The sequence below is a fragment of the Carassius auratus genome, unplaced genomic scaffold (assembly GCF_003368295.1).
Source record: "Carassius auratus strain Wakin unplaced genomic scaffold, ASM336829v1 scaf_tig00215410, whole genome shotgun sequence".
Taxonomy (NCBI): Eukaryota; Metazoa; Chordata; class Actinopteri; order Cypriniformes; family Cyprinidae; genus Carassius; species Carassius auratus.
The window spans coordinates 557,657-576,871 of record NW_020528076.1 but is presented as its reverse complement, the minus strand read 5'-3'; the positions used below and the strand labels follow the sequence as shown (position 1 = coordinate 576,871).

General features: G+C 35.5%; 1 protein-coding gene across 1 annotated transcript in view; it reads left to right on the top strand.

Annotated features, from left to right (window-relative positions):
- The first annotated feature begins 1,146 nt into the window (after window positions 1-1,146).
- Window positions 1,147-19,215, top strand: part of LOC113094558 (muscarinic acetylcholine receptor M1-like) — a 92,967-nt gene continuing 74,898 nt past the window's right edge. The window contains exon 1 of the mRNA XM_026260134.1: window positions 1,147-1,362. The gene's annotated coding sequence lies outside the window, so the exon portion shown is untranslated. The remainder of the gene's footprint in view (window positions 1,363-19,215) is intronic.

The following is a 19,215-nucleotide window of genomic DNA, read 5'->3' as shown; positions in this document are numbered from 1 at the left end:
ATATGGAGATCAGCCTTTCACTGTAGAGACGATCTGGTGGTTAAGTTGTCAGGGAAACAAGTTTGTTGATGTGGACTTGCAATGACACTGTAAGTCACTTATGACAATAGTGTTTGCCAAGCTAATACTCTGTAGGTGAAAAGACATTCAATTTCCTGGAAAGACACCCATTTTTGCCATAATTAGTCCCACAGAGCAAGGCAGAGAATAAGAGAGGACATTTTATATGCAGTTATCACAGTCAGATTTTTGAGTTTGATCTTCTTCCTTTCCACATTCTTTCCACATCAAAAATACCAATGTCTCTTCCTTCTTTTTTTCACATTGTTGCTCTGCTCACACCCCTCTTTCTCCATCTTTTTCTTTGGCTTTCTCCCTGAGGTGAATATTCATTGGGATTGTAGACAGTGGAATTGACTTTGAATCTTTAAGCAGTAGAGCGGCGCCTTTACTTTTGCCAGACCTTCTCTTTCTGAAATGAATAAAAACATAGTGCCTTAGACAGGTTTGTTCAATAAATAAATAAATAAATAAATAAATAAATAAATAAATAAATGTTAGAATAACACTGGTTTTCATCTGTCTTTTCTCAGGACAACATGTTGTCACGTTTTAAATGTTATCCTTTATAATATTTCTTTGCCAAAGCAATGGTACAGAATATTTTTTATGTTCCCCTTTTTGTGGATTGATTAATTGTTCTGTATTTCATAATTGTTTACTGTTCAAATTCTGCTAAAAAGCCCATTTAACTGGTTTTTGTTTTGTTTTCCTGACAATAAAAATAAAAAAGAAAAGATTTCACTTGTATATGCAAACATAGCAGAGAGAGACAGAGAGTAAATATTGTGTCTCCTATAAAGCCTAATTGCTGTTTAAAGGAAGTGCTTGTATACTTTTTACACAGTAAAAAAAAGTAAAGTACAGTACAGCTTATCATAAATATCCAAGATATGTTTGCTGTTGCAAAAGCTCAAACTGTCTTGCAGACAATCCTCTTCAATAGGTCTAAACAGTTTATGAATTTGTTGGTGCTGTCTGAATGGCTCTTATGTGAGCTCTCTGCCACCTGCTGGTGCGTCACTGACACTCTAGCCAATCACGCTCAGGCGCCAGGAGAAACCTTCCTCTCGTGCGCTCCTGGAGATTCCAGTGATCTGGCAATCAATGACCAGGGCGACACGGGGAACCGACACGCAAAAAATCCGGACGGCAACAGACGATCGAGGACAAGCTGTGCATTTCTGGAGAGGAACAACACGCTTTTAGTGGATCTACCAAAAGAAAAAGAAAAAAAGGACTGACAAGAACAAGTTATTTTCTCTGAGCATCTTTACCTGTCAATGAACTCTAGCTTGTAAGGTAAGCAGTGTTAATAATGTCAAGAATTACGTTATATTAATAGCGTAAACATTATAAATAATACTTTGCATGCTCAGTAAAGCTGTTTTACAGTTAAAAAAATGTTTCGGTGAAAATATATTTGTGCATATTGGTTATGTCATTGTTAGAATGTGTTTCTGGAACTGATTGAACTTATTTTATTAATTAAATATAAGTTTCCTTATTATGTAGGTTGTGATGGTAGCGTTTTTTTTTTATCAATATGCTTTTCAGCAGATACAACTATTTTGTTGATTAAGCTTTCTAAAATATTTCGATTGAAAATTACACAAATCATATCTTGCCCCGTGTTTGCTATCGGCTGTTTGGAATCGATTCGCATTTCGCGAATGAATCTTTTGAGTGGGTTCTTTTAACGAGTCGGAAGAAAGGGTTCGCAAAACGGTCCGAGTCATATGGACGGCTCACTGAATCGTTTGGAGCGGCTTGTCACTGACAGAGTACTTTACTGAACACGGAGAGCAAACTGACCGCCGAATAAAGTGTATACTTGCATACAGTCTGTTGAAATCCCACCTTCAAACGCAAACTATAGAATATAAGCGATGAAGAAGCAACGGCGTTTATTAAGTTCAACACCTGCACGTGCAGCTTGTCAACGACTGCAGGTAAATACGTTTTCCAAAATAAATAATATGAAAACAAGTTTCAATACACGAAATCACTTAGAGAAGCAAATAAATTTAGCATAACCACTGTCTTTTAATATGGTATTTTTTTAAATACCTTGCTGCTTTATCAAACTAAACGAATATAGTAGGTAGCCTATGCCAAAGTATAATATTGGCAAATTATATATGTATATAACTGTACCATGGTAGGCTACCCTGTGTGCTTTATATAGTCTATATACATTTATATAAAAAAATGAAGTAGCTTATACAGTATCTTACGTTTGAACATTGAACCTTTTCCGTGGAGTATTTGGTATGTTTGCTAGCATTTTTTATTTATTTTTTGCCCGGCACTGTATTGAACCATTTATAGGCTGCATCATGGTTGAGGCACGACGTTTTTCTCAATGTTTCAAAGCGTTTAACGTATGTAGATGTTTAATTACTTAACCATTTTGCGAGCTTTATTGTCGTTTGCCTTGTTATTGGTGAGCAGATCACGGTCAACTGTGTGCTGATGAATCGTCTCGCGGGGGAGAAATGATGAGTGATGTGTTATAATAACCCGCGTGCCAGACGTGCTCATCCGCAGATATTTTGTTTGTTTCGGGAAATCCGAAAGCGTGAAAGGGTGAACTGAAATAGCTCTGAAACATCCCTTAAATGCTGTGAAAGTTCGCTCGCGCCTTTGCACACAGGGTCGGAACCTTTTAGAAGATGAAACTGATGGAAACGAAGGGCGGGGGTGTAGTGAAGGAATGTTCTGACATTAATGAGATGTCAATCAATGTATTCTCCCTTTAGAATAGGGAACAGTCAGTCTGCACTATCAACAAGTAATGTGCCATGCATAACAGATAAGGTTTAAATATTGAAACCTGGCATGGCATAGGCTGATATGTTGTCACACTCTATGGTTGTAAATAGGCTAAAACAGGCCTAATGACTTTGATCTAAATGTACAAATTATAGCAATTTTTGTAGCACAACACTCTGCAAAATGTAAAATACACAAACATTAAGATATTTTTGGCATGCATTATTTGTAATTAGTGGAATTACACCATATAAAACATACATGAATTTACCCCAATAAAAAAATATGGACATTTCTGAAAAAATCCCATTGTGACCACTAGATTCCTGATATTATTCATAAGGCAATCACTTTTGACATTGTTTTACAGAAGAGCCTCTCATTAAATAATGCAAGGGTCAATAACCAAAGTGCACAAAATGTTTTATGCATTTTGATTTGGCTTTTAACTCACAGGTGTCCACAGACAGACAGCATGCTCATGTCAAATAGAGACGAGCAGCTCATGTTTAATGTATTGGGTCTTATCTGTGCTATTCGCCCCTTAATAGTGTGGAAACGGCAGCAAAGAACATGGTGTCCATTCCTGTCTTTGGAAAAAAGAGTTTTAGATTGTGTGTGTCTATGTCTGCACGGGAGAATTTGCCAGGATCAGATTAAAGGACGGAGGGAAGAGAGATGCGGTGGAGTGCACCATGTCCTTATATGAAAGGATTTAAAACACCTTCTGAAGAAGTGAAGTGATCCCTGAAAATTTAGGCTGACCTGACTTTCTTACGAAGTCCATTTTCTTCATTCTTTCCCATTCACTGTACTTTCCCATTCTCTCCTCACTCGCATACCTCCACACCACGCACACACATAGTCTTCTGTCTCACTTTCTCTCTCTTAACACATATGGTACACAACACGCTTTCACAGCCTCATGAGTCATTGTGTTAGATGTGGCTAACATGCTCAAACAAAAAAATAACTTCTCCATCTGTTGGTTGGTTGGTTGGTCAGTAAGACAGACAAACAGAAATTCATCCAACTGTCCATCAGTCTGTCTGACTGTCTTTATATGCTTCTGAAACACAGTTAGATGTAACACAGGACGAACAAACATACAGTACAGTACACATCCACAAAGTACCCACCTGTCTTTCCTCCTCTCAGTCATACCTCATTAACTTATCATTAGGCAAACATAATTTTAAAATGATTTTGCAATGTATGCGGTTTAGTAGTCTGCCAAGGCTATTAAAAGATACATCTTTAAAGAACAAAACACAAGAACAACGCTGTCAGTGCTAGGTATCCAGATTTGTTTTTAAAATTTGTCTAGAGGGAAGTGAAAATAGTCAGCTCCACAGTGCTAAAAGTATTTTAAATACACTGAACAAAATTATAAATGCAAAACTTTTGTTTTTGCCCCTGTTTCTCATTAGGGGTGGGGAAGAAAATCGATACAGTATCGTATCACGATATTTTCCATGGCAATACTGTATCGATACATGAAGACAACTATCGATCTTTTAGTATACTATTTGGTAGAATAATAAAATAAAATTCTTGATGATCCACTAGATGATTGTTGATTTAGTTTTTTTGGTGAGGTCAGCTGGGTCACCTTCAGTATGCTGTAAGTTAGTAAAATAAAGATGACAGCATCGTTGAAAGTTATCAGCCAGAGGCAACATAATTCACTAATGTACTTCCATTTTAAGTCTTCTGCGTTTAAATTGGATTTATGGACTTTGGATTTATAAACATGGAGGGGATGTAAGTAGGGATGCACCGAATTTTCAGCATCCAACAAATTATCAAAGAGAAAAATTCCTGAAAATGTGAGCAAAAAAGATAGACTACATATAAAAATAATAATATATATGGCACACTGCCCGGTAGTGTTCAGTGCGCATGTTTCACTTACCTCTTCATTGCACGGTTTGGCGCTCTGCTCAATATTCCGATCTATGAATGTGGGTTCCGCTTAACTACCACTCATGCTAACTGGAAAAAGTCCACTCAAATAAAATGAAAATGTATATGCTGTATACTTGCTACTGTTTGCAGTAGCGGTACTGTGCTGTAACATGGTGTACAGCTGTACTGGGCAATGGTTGTAAAATTATGCTACCTTCAGTGATGCTATGGTAAGCTCTGATATTAATAGTTTTTTGGGACTGTGATTATTTGGATAATTAGTCCCCAAAAAAAAAAAATTTATATATATATATATATATATATATATATATATATATATATATATATCCAAAAACTTATATCAGATTCTGTTACATTGAAGTGAATAAAACTGAAAACCAGTCAGTATCTGGAGTGACCACCGTTTGCCTCATGCAGTGCAACACTTCTCCTTTGCATAGAGTTGATCAGGTTGTTGAATGTCGCCTGTGGAATGTTGGTCCACTCCTCTTCAGTGGAGTTTGCGCGGAGTTTCTGGATATTGGCAGAATATTGAAACAATGTTGTATACAGCGATCAAGAGCATCCCAAACATGCTCAATGGGTGACATGTCCGGTGAGAATGCTAGCCATGCAAGAACTAGGATGAATTGTGTACAGATCCTTGCATGGGGCCATGCATTATCATGTTGCAACATGAGGTGATGGTCGTGGATGAATGGCACAACAATGGACCTCAGGATCTTGTCAAAGTATCTCTGTGCATTCAAAATGCCATCAATAAAATGCACATGTGTTCATTGTGCATAACATACGCCTGCCCATATTATAACCCCACTGCCACCATCGGCCACTTGATCCACAACATTGACATCAGCAAACCGCCCAAACAACGGCATACACGCTATCTGCCATCTGCCCTGTACAGTGAAAACCGGCTTTCATCCGTGAAGAGGACACCTCTCCAAAATGCCAGATGCTGTCGAATGTAAGCATTTGCCCTCTCAAGTTGGTTTGAGAGTCGGTCAAGTCGATTGTTGCAGCGGCTGTCCGGGTGCCTGGTCTCATATGATCTTGGAGGTGAAGATCCTGGATGTGGAGGTCTTGGGCTGGTGTGGTTGCACATGGTCTGCAGTTGTGATGCCAGTTGGATGTACTGCCAAATTCTCTGAAATTCCTTTAAATGAACATTAAATTCACAGGGGATAGATCTGGTGGACACTCCTGCAGTCAGCATGCGAATTGCACGCTGCCTCAAAACTTGGGACATCTGTGGCATTGTGCTGTGTGATAAAACTGCACATTTTAGGGTGGCCTTTTATTGTGGCCAGCCTAAGTCACACCTCAGCAAATCAGCATCTTGATATGCCACACCTGTGTGGTGGATGGATTGTCTCGGCAAAGGAGAAGTGCTCATTAACACAGATTTAGACAGATTTTTTTGAGAGTTTTTGAGAATATTTGAGAGAAATAGGCCCTTTGTGTACATAGAAAAAGTCTTAGATCTTTGAGTTCAGCTCATAAAATATGGGGGCAAGAACAAAAGTGTTGCGTTATAAATTTGTTCAGTGTAGATCTAAATATTGTTAATAAGCTTAACGTGTTAATTGAATGGTTTTGTAAGTCGAATTACATTGCCCTTTGTTAAAGTCTTCAGGTGGAATGAAGTACATTAGTGAATTAAACCAATCAAGGTGTGACAAGGCCAGTCAGGGTCTGCACTGGTGTGCAATAAATCAAAAGTGCACACATTTCATTGGTATTCCATTGTAGCAGTGCTTGTTGGCCTGTCTTGGCTCATGTAGTCTTCTCAGACCTCCCTAATGTCAAATGGCTGAATGTGGTGCCTCAAGCAAACACTGACGTGCTGGACTGCATGTCCTCAACTTGGAATGTGATTAGATGTCTGTCATGCTATAAAGACATTTCCAAGAATACAGTGATAATTATGTTCATATTACAAAACCTTGTGTTTGTCAGAATTATGGAAATAAACAAACATACTTGATCTATCTATATGTTGCCTCTGGCTATTAATATCTGTACTGATATCTAGCCTGAAGGCCATATGAAAACTTAGGTTGGTTTGCAGTCTATCACTCACTGCAGCACCTGGTGTGCTTTCATGGTCAGATCCCTCTGAAAATACCCAAAGCATATGGACCATGGGCTTGGACAGACTTACCTTTTGATTTGGATTTAGATATTACCTTGCAGTTCTAACTAGTTTGGAGATGTTTATTGTTACATAACTTCTGAGTGCCATTTAATATTGGTGTTTTTTTTAATCATTTTTAGTAGTGGATCATTGCACATGGAAACAAACACATTCATATGATGCCTAATTGTTTTCTTTTTAGCTTCCTCATGTAAGCAATTCCCCAGAATATTCTGGATTTCACTTCTTTAAAAGCCTTTAAGACTGCTCATTCATGAGAGACCAGTTGTCTTTGATGTACTAGTTAAATTTAGTCATCTGAGATCAAATCATCTCTGTTTTGCATTGCCCGAGATAGCTTGGTTGAATGTCATTAAACAGTGGTTTAATGTACAAAGCTGAAGTCATTATATGCTCAAGAGTTTTTAAATATACTCCACCCATGTCACAAATTTAATACTATTTTTATTTTTACTCCAAAATTAATTAACACACTAAGGAAGTTGTGTTTTCATTGTCTATAAATCTCCTGTTTAATGAGTTTGGATTTACACATTGAATGGTGAACCCAGTTATACTAATGTGTAGCTTATAGCGGCACTCAGGCAGTAACTCTGACACAATTCCCTATTGGCACTCTAGATTGCTGGTTCATAATCCCTATTTTAAAGTGTTCTTCTGAGAAATGTAATCTAGATATGATTCAGGAGCATATACCTAAGCTGATTTACTTATAATAGAAGTGGATGTGGACTCTGAATTTATAGTTACAGTAGCATGAAAAAATATAGGCTGTGATTTAATTTAAAGTCTTTTTACAGTAAATTCATCATTGAAGGACAACAGAAAAGCAAAGTGGCTTCAAAATTCAGCTGTAGTGTTATTAAATCTCTTGAGGTTTTCAAACACAAGTGGTCACACTAACACAAAAACAATCAATCAGGGTTGTCAATCAAGCTGATTCTGTAGACACAATAATTGACCACCCTGAGGGCTTGTTGTTTGCAGGGGGTTTCCTTTAGTCTGTAATTTAGGTTTACACAATATCTGTATTTTTTATAGTATCTAGAGTTCACGTCACGTTTTACAACACTGACCAACTTATTTGCGCAAGCAATGTTGCACCTTACTCTTTTTACTGAATTCTTGCTATTTCCTAAGACATGACTTCATTTGATTGTTTTAGCAGTGATGCACTTTATTTTGCTTCAAAATCTTGACTACCGTACACTGGCATTATAAAGCTTGGAAGAGCCTGGACATATAATCTAACTCCGATTTTATTGGTCTGAAAGAAGAAAGTAATATACACTTAGGGTGGCTTGAGGGCTAGTAAATCATAGAGTAATTTTAATTTTTGAGTGAACTATCCCTTTAACTGTCTCTGATTGACCATTGCATTCACACATTTATGTCTGTGAATGGCTACAATGCTGCTCAATGCTAAAAACACATTGTAAATTGGAAACTCTTGACATTCTTCATAGAGTGCTCATTACTCAGTACTCTGTACTACAGAAAAAGCTGGTATCATCACTTTTGACAACACTAAGTTATTTGCTACTGTCGTGGTGTGTGCTAGTAATGTTAGGTTTTTTAAATGACTGCAGTCTTTTCAAAAAAGCCATTTCTTCATGTGTAAAATATTTTAGTCAAACATCACTTATATCATGATGGCGAGAACCATTAAAATTGGGAACAGGACTTGAGTTAGCAGAGTTTCCATAACTCATGCATTGTATGATGTCAATCAATGGAAAATTTGGTTACTATGCTTCTCGCATTAAAGCCCCCAAGTCTGAGCTGACATTCAGAAGCCTCCATAAATGCAAACAAAGCAAAGTCAGACAAAGTACAGGCATGAATTGTCCATTATAAATATGCTGTAATTACTTTAGAAATCTCAACAACTCAAGACGCCATTTTGCAGCAGGATAATTATTTAAAATAAGACAGCAACAAAGTGCTCATGCTCTAAATAGAATTCCACAACACCAGGCTAAAAAAAAACTTTCGATGTATGACATATTGTATAAGTAGCTCATATCTTCCTATGCTGAATCCTGCATGGCGGAAGCAGACCAGCCAACTCTGAAATTAAGAAGAAATTGAGAAATTTTGCTTCTAATATATTATTTACTGTTCAGACTATAGCATTATATGAGGGCTCCCAGAAGTGAATTAAGTTTTGTAAGCATACTGACAGAGAAAGTGACCCCCACCCCTCTCACTGCACGAGGCTGTGAGGTGCAGGAACACTGTAGAAAATATGAAAGCCTTCACCAAGATGGCCTCCACAGGGGACCCTTAGGGAAAAATGCCTAGTGAATAAAGGAATGAACATTGACAAGGTGTCGTTTCTGTGAACTGGACTGGTTTCGTGGAGGTCTAACCTTTCTAAATGGATGTAAACTCTGAGCAAATATCACTAGGTTGCTCCCTTCATTGGAAAACATTACATTGACATATTTATCTTTACTGTTTCCTGTCTATTCTTTAAAACTCAAAAAACAGTTCTATTGCTAATAGAACAATTTAAACACAAAAACAAAGCCGTTTTTCTGTCAGCAACTGCTCAATGTTGTATGTTCATTCAGATCAATGGCTTTTGAGATTTTGTAGCATGCAGAGTGGTTTCCTTCTGTTGCAAATATAGTCGTTTTGTTTGCCCTGAAACTATACAGTGTGTTGCTTTCCCCTGTTGTGTTCAGTTTGATCAGTTCAGTCACAAAGCTTTAAGCATTTTTCAGGCTCCCTGAATCCTGTTGGTTGTTGGTGGATACTGTTCAGATATAAAAACAAACAAAATTCACACCAATACAATGTTTTGCATCAAATTGCAATTTTATATATACATTTGGAGTTGAGTATTAGATTTGAAACAGAGTTAGTGTTGAAAAAATTTAGCATTGTGACGTTCGTCCAGTAGAGAGGAACCTCCACTGCCTCTGGATATAATATTTACTGCAGTGAATATAATAATTTAGTAAGTCATTTTGTCACATGCTGTGTGGGATGTGTGTAGTCTATCTATTCTCACTTTCACTCTTCACACACACATTTTTGTCTTTCTGTGTCCTCTCATCTTTCAGTGGTTATTCTGTGGCTGCTGATAAGTAGAATTTTGAAACCGGAGGTCACCTGGGAATCATCAGTGTTGGAGAACAGCTTTTGAGTCTCTTCTTATCATCAGGAGGATGTATGTTTGGAATACCATATTGACATACTACTCTTGATATTTTTGCAATTGAATGTGTGCAGTAGTTGTGCAATAGATCATACTACTGTAAGTGGGAAAAAGTATTTCACAATGCAGTGCACCCATTTGCATCTAATAAATGAAGGAGAAGTAACATGATTTTATCCAGTGGGTCTAGGATGATTGGGTAGCAACCATCTGACACCATCTGGTTCTAAAAAGCATCTTTCTCCAAATTAGTTGTGTATTCTAATGGGGGGATATTTTGTTTGCAAGAAAAAAATATATAATGGAAGATTACCCATGGCTGAATTTATTTATTTAGATTTTTTCCCTTTCATATGGACACTCGTAATGTGATGACAGTGTAGCATATGAACAGTTTGAACGGTGTATTCTGTGTATTCTGTTTCATTAAAAAAGGTAGGTATTTAGCGCAGTATGCAGTAAACAGTTGGCTGATATTGTTTTCTGAACTTAGCTTTATCTCTCTTAGACTCATCTCTCTGTCCATTATTTAAATTTTTTTGTGTTTGCTGTTTATGTAATGATTTATTTTGTTCTTTCCTTCCCTTCATCCCCTTCTGTGATCATAATTATACTTCTGGCATTCAAATATAAGGAATAAAGGGGGAAAAACAGCTCATGAAGGATGATGACCTTGGATCTTCCATGGCTCATTATTAATTTATGAGAAGCCATGGTTTTAGCTAATATAATGGATGCACCAAAAATTATATTTTGTGAAATTAAGAAATAGATCTGTGTCAGATCCTTGAATTTGGAAATATTTCAAATCCTTCCCTTTATAATTTCCAAGGAAATACTGTGAATGCTCACTATTACATGATAATTAAAGGATGTCTGGATTTCTTGAATTCCATTTACAATATAGGCACATATTATTTTTTATCCCTGGATTATTCTGTCAAATAAGATTATAAAAATTGAGAATTTTTTTTTTCAATCCAAGGAGAGACTTAATGTATGTCCAGGGAACTGAGCCTGTGTCACCGGTGAAATGATGAGCTCTTTAAGTGCATGCTCTCCATTGGCATTATAAATATCATGCTTCTGTTTCTTTTGTGCTTTGCTCATATGGTTTTCTGCTTGTGTGTGTGTGTGTGTGTACAGTGGGTATAGAAAATAATCACCTCCTTTAAAATAAAACACATGTAAGATCTGTGAGATTGGCTGAGATCTCCAGTGGAGTTCATTCTTGACTTGTTCATACTCAACCCATTCTCACTCCAAAGGCGTCAAAAACCGAAGCATGGTCAAGCGCCCCTAGCGTCACTTTTATGACGCCAAATGTGCCTCTCAGCGTCGACTATCGAAGCACTACGACCTTCATTGCTTTCAGTGGGAAACTTTTGGCGTCAGAATTCGACACGAGGACATGAGATGTTTATCGCTATGAAATCACGTTCAAGAAGTCTCATTCAGCACACATCGCGCGATACTTGCTATCAGTTCCACAGTTTGGGTGAGTAGTCGTATATACGCTCTTTTAATGCCTTTTATCAAATGTATTCTGTCTTCTTTATTAATCAGATTAGTGCCATATGTTTAATCGCTGTATTATATCGGTCATCCGCGGCTGTCTTTGAGTTTCATTGCGTTTAAATAAATGAACACAGCTGCTAATTAGTGTGATTAAACTCTATCTGTCACGTGACGTACCATAGACCTTCGATTCCGTTTTATATTATTATTAATTTCAGGATCAATGATGTAAGTTGTATTTGTAGTAAAATCATGGTAATCACGACACAATAATAAATGAAATGTGAAGTTAAAACACAGTAAATGGGACATTAGTAACTGTAACTGTAGTTTTACTATGATATATTAATAATCAATACAACAATACAATAATCACCAAACCAGCTATGTTTGTATCACTGTAATGCTAGTGTTTTTATGTGCTTTTATATGACAGATATCACAGTAATCATGTGTTCTGTACCATGCTTTTAATACCTTTTAATGTGAATCCAAAAAAAAAAAAAAAAAATCAAATTAAAAATAAATAATAAAACATGTATTTTTCCATCTTGCAGTTCATTCATATCAGTTTATATATATATATATATATATATATATATATATATATATATATATATATATTTATATATTTATATATATATATATTTTATATATATTTTATATATATATATATATATATATATATATATATATATTTTATATATATATATATATATATATATATATATTTATTTATTTTCATATATATATATATATATATATATATATATATATATATATATATATATATAAATATTTTGCTCACAGATCATTATTAACGTTCTGTATATAATTCAATTTTATTTTCTCTCCCCTTTTTTATTATTTATATTTTTAGCTGAAAAGACGTAAAGGCAGTCAGCCCAGTGGTGTTTCTGGAGAGGGATTCCTTCAGAAATGGAGAAGACAGAAAGCTGCGGAGGCAGATATTTGCAGCAGTAAGTCTGTGATAGTTTGTCTCTTTTATCAAAAATTCCTGCTGTTATAATTTGTACAGCATTTGTTGTTTCTTAAACTGTTGCACTGTCCAAATACCCACACTTGCCATCTTTTCACTTGACCACTTGATTACTTATTTGACGTCTTTCCTGTATTTGGCCTAGTGTTCGAGTGAGCATGATGACCACAAGTGTGTGTCAAACTTTTCATGACCTGATGACTGTGTTTCCCAATCCTGATCCTGGAGAACCCCAGCACTGCACGGTTTTGGCGTCTCTCTTATCTGCCTTGGAGTCTTCACTGATGAGCTGATGAGTTGAATCAGGTGTGTTTGATCAGGGAGACATCTCAAATGTGCAGTGTTGGGGTTCTCCAGGACCAGGATTGGGAGCCACTGCCTTATGGGACACTTATGTGTTTAAAGAGATTTTTAATATCTAATTATCAATATTTCACATACTGTACATTGGACAGCTTTCCATGACCTCTTGTGAGATCTCGGCAAAAAGTCTGACGATTTATTCCAAAACATGATGCATGATGGGATACACTAAGCTTTGTATAGCGCTCCGGAGCAGTATTGGAGAGGTTTAGTGTGTGTTAAGGACGCTGTGCTTTGGCATTATTAAGACCGGGGACAGTCTTGTGCACACACTGTCATGTACACACACTCTCAAGTGGCCAAGACTGCAAGTGTGGGTATCTGAACATGGTCAAAGTCTTAAAAAAGATCCCTAAACACATCACAGTCTTAATAATCCAGTTTAACACTTGTATGATATTGTACAAGCCCCAGGACGGTCTCATCTGACACTATCAAAAGAATTCATATGACTATAGCTTGTTATTAATTACTTGCTTTCAATAATGGATTCATTTAACATTTAATTATACAGCATCTTTACAGAGGTGTAATGTACAAGCTGCACGTAATTAATAATATGTCCTTCCTTCTGTCTTACAGGATTTTTTCCAGATAATGCTGTTCTTCTTTTTCAGGTCTAAAATATCGAGCTCAACAGCTATTTTAAGAGCCAACCCTCACAAACCTTCCTAAAACCTAAAAGAGCTATTACTGAGTCTCAGCGAATCTTGCCATGATCAGCTCTTCCCAGGTACATTTGTTTAGAATATTTTTTGATCAACATTTACTCATCAAATGCTCTGGTCTGAATCTTACTTTAAATTAACTTAATTATGTTTAATGAGCAATATTAATTGGACAGAGAGTAAGTAGAGATTTTCTTGTTTCACAGAAGAGAAGGAAGACCAAGGAAATTATTTGCTCAGGATGAGAAATGAAGACGGCCATCTTGTGCTCAAACAAACAGAAGTCCTCTGGTATGTGTGTGTTGAAGCAATGTTATACAACATTTTATGATGATCTCTCACAGAACTGGTCATGTCAGCCTTGATTTCATTTTATACTATTACAATTACAGCATGTTAGCAAAGTGTGACTGGACATTTTTAATATTATGTTTTTAAAAACACACCACCTGTTTTAAAAGCAGACAAGTATCATGAAATTGGTTTAGTTGATATAAACACCAATTGACATTATTTCATTGTTTTGTAAATGTTATGTTATAAATTGTGAATTGATAGTTGATTGGTTTGAAGCCAGGCCTTACACTGCACCGACTAAAACACATTTGTGAGAGAAGTCAGGAACTTTGGAGAAAGATTCTAGAGGGAAAAAACACATTTACTGCAACAATAGATGAATTCTAGAGTCTCTGAGAACTACACATGCTAATGTCTCATGAGCAAGACCTTTGCTTCTGTAACTTTTTCTTAATTCTTGCAGAATGACATATTTATTGCAGTATTTTAATTTGTACAGATGATCTCATCAGCCAAATGAGGGGTTTTGACCAAGTGATGCTCTTGAAAGGAGAGAAAGAAGAGGATGTGGTAAATTCTCTTCAGAGAAAAAGCTTCTCAAAAGGTCTCAAAACAGCTTGAAGAATGGTAAGTGTACAGTACTACAAGGGTCATAGTTGCTCACCCTGCTAAAACCACACAGAACATAAGCTGCGCTCTCTGTCCATTAAACAACTTCTTCTGCATTGTGTGTTTCACTTTGACCAGGTCTGGGATGTTAGGACTGAGAGATCCTCTGGCTGAGAACAAGCTACACCACATCAGTGCTGGACATCAACCACAAACTGTTTCCAGACACGAGAGAAGAAGAACACGATGGGGAGATGAAACCAGTTTAGATGTGATGATAAGGAATCATTATTTTCTGGAACAGTATCTCATGTCTTATATGTATCACATGATCTGTATCACAGTTGACTGGATGGGACTGTGTGACTTTTAAGGACATTTCATCACTCATCCGTGTGAACTGATTTATATATGAGGTTAATGTATCTTTGATGATAATTATTTTCATTGAATCTTATTTGTCTTGATGCTACTTTATCAACTTTATAGTCTATGCTTCAATAAAATGAAAATGGTGAATATTGTGTTCTGAAGATTCTTGGTAAATACATCATTTTACTAGGTAGGCTCATATGTGTTTATTTTAGACTTGGAAAAACGACATATTAATTATTGGGATTATTTTTTTATTTAAGACATGAACATTTTTGATCGGATTAATAACATCTGGGACATCAGTACACCAGAAAGTAATTTTTTATATTTTAGTAACAAATATGCACATTTTTTGTGAAATACAGGGAGTTACGAGATTAATTATTCTGCATTACAAGATGGTGCCATGGGCTTTATTGTTACAAACACTTAAGGGATAACTGAGAATGTAGCAGGAATGATCAACGTGGATCTTGTACTGCATTAAAACCAAGAGCACGCACATTACTGATGTCCAGCACCTGAGGAGCAAGATACGGGGGTGAGGAGGACATTTTTACACTGATTTCGGCTAATTAGTTATATATAATGCTAATATATATATATATATATATATATATATATATATATATATATATATAAATTAATATTCTTAGCACTGCATGAATTTGTCCTTGTGTAATAGTGAAGTATCACAATGTGTATACATTGTCCTTGATTACTGCTTTACAGTGGGGAATAGATAATGGCAAGTTGTTGCAGGTTCATCCATTATATTTCTTGCCATTTACTTCAAAAATCAAATAAATAATCTATTATTTTCATTATTAAATCATTTCTTTATAATTTTTCCATGTTTCATCAGATGGCCTCACAATGTCCTGTCAAAAGGTATAATAGCCATGATGAATAGAATAGAAAACAGAGGACTGTGAAAACTGTCAGATATAAATGTGACTCAGCTCAGTTTGTTGTTCATGATGAGGAGAATACATATATGTAGGTTTTACTGCCCTTCTACCCCCAGGGGCCCAGTAGCACCCCCCGGAAGAGCCCAAAACTGTGCATTTCACATGGCTGTAAATCAGAGTCCAATTAACATATCAAAGAGAAAATGGGCAGGATTATTACTTATGCTATGCTGATAAAATAATGTTGAGCTCAGTTTTCAGAAATAAATGGAAAGCTGACATAAAGGCATTTTAAATATTGCTCACTGTAAAATACCACATTTCAGCCTGCCTCTCAAATATATCACAGATGTTTGCACAATAAACATATTTAGATATCCAGTTTACCTTAAAATAAATAATTTATTTAGTTTCGTTAATAAAAAGTTTTAAACTACATTACCCACAAGCCTCCGTCGTTCTATCTATAGAAAGGCAACACTAGGGGGCTGTTTTTTGTAGTTCATTGAAGTTATGCTTAGGGTTAGGATTAGGATCTCGCTAAAGATGTCATTTTTCTCAAGATAGCAACACTTCATTGTTGACTTAATATATTACTAATGTGATGATAGGAGCAAAACATACTTTTTAACATGATGCGCTGTTTAATATGGGTTAAAAGATAGTCCAACCACAGACTGTCCTGAAAAGTCATAGCCAATGACATCTAAGCTGAGCAGCAGCGTCACACTTCCTTATCCATGTATGACAGATGTCTTTCGTTTTTCGGCTGAAGGGATAGATTCGGTTAACAATAGATTAAGCTTGCTACTTATTAGATTCTGTTTTATTAACGTCTTCACCTTCCTCCGTTGTTCAGCTTGACAAAAATTGGGCAATATTGATGTGCACATGCCCAGCAGTCGCAGTTGTATCCAACAGATAGATTCCTCTCATTAAATATAAGACACATTTTTAAGATTTGTATATATTTTTTTTTGACCAAAGACAAATATATTTACTAATCAAATGACGTGCTTCTAAAATTTACATTGTATATTACATTGTGTTTTAAAGTTAAAATTGTTCACATTTGTGTTTCTGTGATTTACCATTCTCTAACATTTGAACCCTAGGAATAAAAACAGAAATTATAAATGAATGAATGAATGAATGAACAAATAAATACATAAAGCATAATAAACATGCATATTTTTGTAAGGATCTTCCATTATTTATTGATATGTCAAACTCATTTAAAGACAACATGCCCAAATTACTACACTGCATCCTCTGTCACCAAGCTCGTTTTTGCCACCATAAAGAATAAAAAGGCAGTTATGTTGTAAACATTAACTATTTTCAGTATGCAAATGAAAATGCTTTTATTAAAAAACAAAACAGTAAATACAGTATGTCTTTCAGAGAACACTGGAAAAAAGATCAATTTTATTAAAAAAATTAAATTGACCAAAATGTTATACAACACAATGTAAATGTTTCAAACTCACAAAAAACACCATGAAGACATAAATGTCAAGTGTGCAATATCATCTATAAAACTCAATCAGCACAGCATCAAATAAACACTGATTGTCTGAACAATGGAAGACAGAGAAAGTGTTCAGAAAAACAAACACCTGCTAGCTTTGACAATAACATCATGAATTCACTTCATGACTGGAGCTAGGGGATGACTGTGTATGAATATCTCCTTTACTAAAACTCTTAATTAAAGTCTAAAAAGTTCACTGTATGAAGCTTGAAAAAGAGAACAAAATGCTTTATCAATACGAAAAATACTATTTTTAACTATTGTTTTCATCACTGGTTCTGTAATGTATTCATTATGAGCTTATAAATAAAACAAAGTTACATCTTCTGCAAAAATCTAACCACTGCAAAGTCTAATCACTGATCCAGGGACCATATCTGTGTGTGTGGGGGATAAAGAGTTAACGAGGTGAGTCCTTGTGCATGATGGAGAACTGCAGTGTTATCCTCAAACAATCCTGTAAAACAGAAATATTACATTACATTCAACTTATACATTACACTGTGTTTTGTTAAGACCATAAAAGCAGCCTCTGTAAAGATGCTGTAAACTTAAATGTTAAATGAATCCATTATTGAAAGCAAGTAATTAATAACAAGCTATAGTCATATGAATTCTTTTGATAGTGTCAGATGAGACCGTCCTGGGGCTCAGTGTTAAACTGGATTATTAAGACTGTGATGTGTTTAGTACAGTATGTGAAATATTGATAATTAGATATTAAAAATCTCTTTAAACACATAAGTGTCCCATAAGGCAGTGGCTCCCAATCCTGGTCCTGGAGAACCCCAACACTGCACATTTGAGATGTCTCCCTGATCAAACACACCTGATTCAACTCATCAGCTCATCAGTGAAGACTCCAAGGCAGATAAGAGAGACGCCAAAACCGTGCAGTGCTGGGGTTCTCCAGGATCAGGATTGGGAAACACAGTCATCAGGTCATGAAAAGTTTGACACACACTTGTGGTCATCATGCTCACTCGAACACTAGGCCAAATACAGGAAAGATGTCAAATAAGTAATCAAGTGGTCAAGTGAAAAGATGGCAAGTGTGGGTATTTGGACAGTGCAACAGTTTAAGAAACAACAAATGCTGTACAAATTATAACAGCAGGAATTTTTGATAAAAGAGACAAACTATCACAGACTTACTGCTGCAAATATCTGCCTCCGCAGCTTTCTGTCTTCTCCATTTCTGAAGGAATCCCTCTCCAGAAACACCACTGGGCTGACTGCCTTTACGTCTTTTCAGCTAAAAATATAAATAATAAAAAAGGGGAGAGAAAATAAAATTGAATTATATACAGAATGTTAATAATGATCTGTGAGCAATATATATATATATATATATATATATATATATATATATATATATATATATATATATATATATATATATATATATATATATATATATATATATATATATATATATATATAAACTGATATGAATGAACTGCAAGATGGAAAAATACATGTTTTATTATTTATTTTTAATTTTTTTGGATTCACATTAAAAGGTATTAAAAGCATGGTACAGAACACATGATTACTGTGATATCTGTCATATAAAAGCACATAAAAACACTAGCATTACAGTGATACAAACATAGCTGGTTTGGTGATTATTGTATTGTTGTATTGATTATTAATATACCATAGTAAAACTACAGTAACAGTTACTAATGTCCCATTTACTGTGTTTTAACTTCACATTTCATTTATTATTGTGTCGTGATTACCATGATTTTACTACAAATACAACTTACATCATTGATCCTGAAATTAATAATAATATAAAACGGATCGAAGGTCTATGGCACGTCACGTGACAGATAGAGTTTAATCA